This window comes from Dendroctonus ponderosae, unplaced genomic scaffold (genome assembly GCF_020466585.1).
Source record: "Dendroctonus ponderosae isolate FM_Combo_2020 unplaced genomic scaffold, Dpon_F_20191213v2 Dpon_F_20191213_10, whole genome shotgun sequence".
In the NCBI taxonomy this organism is placed as follows: domain Eukaryota; kingdom Metazoa; phylum Arthropoda; class Insecta; order Coleoptera; family Curculionidae; genus Dendroctonus; species Dendroctonus ponderosae.
The window spans coordinates 905,979-910,916 of NW_026017111.1; the positions used below are offsets into that span (position 1 = coordinate 905,979).

The 4,938-nt window shown below is 38.4% G+C and overlaps 2 long non-coding RNA genes across 2 annotated transcripts in view; one reads left to right on the forward strand and one right to left on the reverse strand.

Annotated features, from left to right (window-relative positions):
- Nucleotides 1–4,552: 4,552 nt before the first annotated feature.
- Nucleotides 4,553–4,818, reverse strand: LOC125502781. Its single transcript, XR_007280530.1, has 2 exons — nt 4,751–4,818; nt 4,553–4,697 (listed from the first exon to the last, which is right to left on the reverse strand). It is a non-coding gene; the product is annotated as an uncharacterized LOC125502781 (long non-coding RNA).
- Nucleotides 4,733–4,938, forward strand: part of LOC125502779 — a 1,008-nt gene continuing 802 nt past the window's right edge. The window contains exon 1 of the long non-coding RNA XR_007280527.1: nt 4,733–4,924. This is a non-coding gene — a long non-coding RNA (uncharacterized LOC125502779). The remainder of the gene's footprint in view (nt 4,925–4,938) is intronic.

Genomic DNA, 4,938 nt, shown 5'->3' on the forward strand with positions numbered 1-4,938 from the left:
AAACTATCAGTATTTATAGAGCAAAGTGTCTTCTGAAAACTGTGAAAACTTGAAATTGCTACCTGCAATAGTTTGAAAATAGCGATTTTTTTAACGAGAGAGCGCAGTTTCGTAAAAGGTCCATTGTGAGACCGGCATTTTCATAGCACGCAAAAATTTGTATTGAGCCCAATTTTCATGAAACTCTCAGCGTTTGTAGAGCCGAGTGTTTTCTAACATTTGTCGAAAACAAAAGTTCCCACTTGCTTTAGTTTGAAAGTTGCAATTTTTTTAAAGGGAGATTGCAGTTTCGTAAGAACGATCATTTTGAGACCGCGATTTACACCACGAAAAAATTCTCAAGTCTGGGCGATTTTAGTGAAACTATCAGCATTTATAGAGCAAAGTGTCTTCTGAAAACTGTGAAAACTTCAAATTGCTACCTCCAATAGTTTGAAAATAGCAATCTTTTAACGAGAGAGCGCAGTTTCGTAAAAGATCCATTTTGAGACCGGCATTTACATAGCAAGCAAAACTTTGTATTGCGCCCAATTTTTATGAAACTCTCGGTATTTGTAGAGCAGAGTGTTTTCTAACAATTGTCAAAAACAAAAATTCCCACTTGCTTTCGTTTGAAAGTTGCGAATTTTTCCAACAGAGAGAACAAGAACAAAACTTGATTCATTCAAAAAATTTTAATCGTAAGGAGGAATTTTACTCCAAATTGTGAGATTCATATTAAGAGCAAAAAATTGTCGGTACTAAATCGTCATTTTAGGCTCACACCGACTTTAAGCCAAAGCTTAACGCAAGTAAGCCGTGCTTTAATGAAAGCAATTAGCAATCAAACCGAAAAAGTGTTTCTTTGTTAACTTAATTTTGTTATTATTATTTAAAATTATTTGTACTTTTCTCAGTGATTCATAGGAAGCTTCTAAAGCGCGCAAATTTCCAGCCTAAACATGATTTGTTGAAATTGTCTTGATAGCATGATTGAGACAAACAAAAACCGACATCAGTTTAAAAATAAATTATGATGATGATCGCTTTGCAAATATTGCAAAATCTCAATCAACAATCAAAACTGACATGTTTTTGTTAGTTAGATACGCCGAACAGGATTATCGGCGAAAAATCCCTGTGATATTAAAGGTCAGGAATCGCCCTCAGGCATTGTTTTCCCAACTTCCAGCTTCTCAAGCCATTTGCAGTTAAATCTCTGGGCATTTTTTGTGCCAAAAATCCGTTCACGCACAAAAATCTATCGTAGCATGACGTAGCAAATCGATTAGACTCATCAATATAAGTTAATAATAATTGTGTTCGATTTTACATAATGTGTGATCGAAACTTAATTGGCATACAATCATTCACATCAAGATACGATTAAACTCGAGCACCTGGGCATAGTTGACATGTCAAGCATAAAGTCGGTATTAGATAAGCGTGTTATCTTCGATGAGGCGCTGATCCACTAATAAATGTGACTCAAAATCTTCTAGAAGACTTTTTAACAGGGCAACAGACCCCAATCTTCAATCGCTTTCTGACCATCTTCAAACGGTCACTATCTGCCTGAAGTGACTCTTCTCGCCTTCCTGAAGCCATAGATTGGTCTTAAAGATTCTCGCTCTGTTGCTCACTTCTTCAGTTTAATCTTGCGGATATTATAATGGAAGATTTTACTTAGCGGAGATTCCAAAGCGATTCCAAAGGGAGTGGCTGAATTTGGGCACTCAATTTTCTTCTTTTGATATTGGCCCTTCTTCCATATCTTCCGCAATTTCCGCCACTGTGACGCATAAAGCTTCCTTTGAAGTTTCTTCAATATTTTAAGTTTTACCAGGAAGACTGGTGCACGTTCAAAACCTGCGTAGGTGCTTGGACTATTGTCTATTTTGCGCCTCTGCCCTCTAAAGTGTCTCACTTCCAACAGCAAGAGCGCAGCTACTTGAAATTCTCACATGTCATAGAAGAAACTGAAGTGTAGAAACTCTATGAATTTCATTGGAAACAAGAGCCATGTGGATTTTTGACAATTTTTCAAAATCTGCCCCAAACACTAGACTGTTTTTCGTTTGGCGCGTCTGCATTCTAAAATCGACTACTTTTAACTGTGGCCAGGCAGCCAGTTGAAGTTTGCACAAGTTATAGAAGAAACTCTAATCTAGAAATGTGATAAGTTTCATTCTCAAGCTGTGCCAGCTCGATTTTTTACAATTTTTCAAAATCTGCCTAAAACTAGAGTGTTTTTCATTTAGCGCGCCTCTATTTCGAAACGGCTTACTTTTAAATGTGACGCAGTAGCAACTTGAAATTCTCACCCGTTATACAAGAAGGTTAAATCTCTGAATCTGAAGAGTTTTGTTCTAAACCCGAGCCAACTGCGTTTTTGAAAATTTTTCAAAATCTGCCTTAGAAACTTGACTGTGTTGCATCTGCCGCGCTGCCTTTTCAAATGGCTCACTTTTAAGGACGATCAAGTAGCGACTTGAAATTCTCGTGTCTTATAGAGGAAGCCTGAATCTATCAACCCGGAAAGTTTCATTCTAAACAAGCTCGAGCTCGATTTTTGTCATTGTTTGAAAATCTTCCCCAAAACTGGACTGTTATTCATTTGACGCGTCTGCATTCTAAAATTGACTACTTTTAACTGTGACCAGGTAGCTACTTGAAGTTTACACACGTTATAGAAGAAACTCTAATCTAGAAAACCGATAAGTTTCATTGTCAAGCTGTGCCAGCTCGATTTTCTACAATTTTTCAAAATCTGCCTAAAACTAGAGTGTTTTTCATTATGCGCGCCTCTATTTCGAAACGGCTTAGTTTTAAATGTGACGCAGTAGCAACTTGAAATTCTCAACCGTTATACAAGAAGGTTAAATCTATAAATCTGAAAAGTTTTGTTCTAAACCCGAGCCAACTACATTTTTGATAATTTTTCAAAATCTGCCCCTAAACCCGAGCCTAGAAAATGGACTGTTCTTCATCCGTCGCGTCTGCATTCTCAAATGGCTCACTTTTAAAGACGATCAAGTAGCGACTTGAAATTCTCGTGTCTTATAGAGGAAACCTGAATCTATCAACCCGGAAAGTTTCATTCTAAACAAGCTCGAGCTCGATTTTTGTCATTGTTTGAAAATCTGCGCCGAAACTAGGCTGTTTTTCACTTGGCGTGTCTGCATTCTAAAATCGATTACTTTTAAGTGCGACCAGGTAGCTACTTGAAGTTTACACACGTTATAGAAGAAACTCTAATCTAGAAATCCTATAAGTTTCATTCTCAAGCTGTGCCAGCTCGATTTTTTACAATTTTTCAAAATCTGCCTAAAAACTAGAGTGTTTTTAATTTATCGCGCCTCTATCCCCAAACGGCTTACTTTTAAGTGTGAACCAGTAGCGACTTGAAATTCTCACCGGTTATACAAGAAAGTTAAATCTATCAATCTGAAAAGTTTTGTTCTAAACCCGAGCCAACTGCATTTTTGATAATTTTTCAAAATCTGCCCTAAAAACTTCACTGTTTTGCATCCGTCGCCTCTGCATTCTCAAATGGCTCACTTTTAAAGACGATCAAGTAGCGACTTGAAATTTTCGCGTCTTATAGAGGAAACCTGAATCTATCAACGCGGAAAGTTTCATTCTAAACAAGCTCGAGCTAGATTTTTGTCATTGTTTGAAAATCTGCGCCGAAACTAGACTGTTTTTCATTTGGCGTGTCTGCATTCTAAAATCGATTACTTTTAACTGTGACCAGGTAGCTACTTGAAGTTTGCACAAGTTGTAGAAGAAACTCTAATCTAAAAATTCGATAAGTTTCATTCTCAAGCTGTACCAGCTCGGTTTTTTACAATTTTTCAAAATCTGCCTAAAACTAGAGTGTTTTTCATTGAGCGCGCCTCTATTTCGAAACGGCTTACTTTTAAATGTGACGCAGTAGCGACTTGAAATTCTCACCCGTGATACAAGAAGGTTAAATCTATGAATCTGAAAAGTTTCGTTCTAAACCCGAGCCAACTGCGTTTTTCATAATTTTTCAAAATCTGCCCTAGAAATTTGACTGTTTTGCATCCGTCGCGTCTGCATTCTCAAATGGCTCACTCTTAAAGACGATCAAGTAGCGACTTGAAATTCTCGTGTCTTATAGAGGAAACTTGAATCTATCAATCCGGAAAGTTTCATCCTAAACAAGCGAAAGCTCGATTTTTGACACAGTTTCCAAAAGTGCCCAGAAACTAGACAGTTTCCTTTCGGCACGTCTGGTTTCTTTGATGGTTCACTTCCAAACGTAATCAAGTACCAACTTCAAGTTTTCACCAGTGATAGAAAACACTTCACTTTACAAATCCCAAAAGTTCCGCTGTAAACTAACGCTTCCCTCATTTCTGGCAAATTTTTAAATCCCGCTCCTGAAACATGACTGAAAATGTTTCCCATTCGGTCCTCTCGCCTCATTTCCAAACATCAGCAAGCAGCGACTTAAAATTTTCACACCTTCAAGGCTCCCAAACGTTCGTTTTGTGCCAGCAAGCTCAAAACTCACTTTAGGGCTGAAGAAAAGAAAACACCCACATACAAGAAAAATAATTTAATCAAATCTAGCAAGTTGACAAAATCCCTGAGTACGATGCATGTGGGTTGCTGCCTCACGGCTCAATGGTGGTGAGGGTCCCAGCAGGGTTCCCACCAGTACAACCAGCAGGGAATATAGGGACGAGCTGCAAGAAAAATCATTCCAGCTAATTCCAGAAAATCCTGCTTGCTCACTTACCAGATGTGGGATCTACTGGCGGTATGACTGAAGAAGATTCAGTAGACGGCCGTGTTGTAGTCGTACTAGTAGTAGTGGACGGAGTATTTGGAGCTAAAGTTGTAGTTGTTGTAGGAGTGTCTGGAGCTACAGGAGTAGTTGTTGAAGGAGGAGTATCTGGAGGTGGGCTAGAAGGTGCTGTAGAAGGA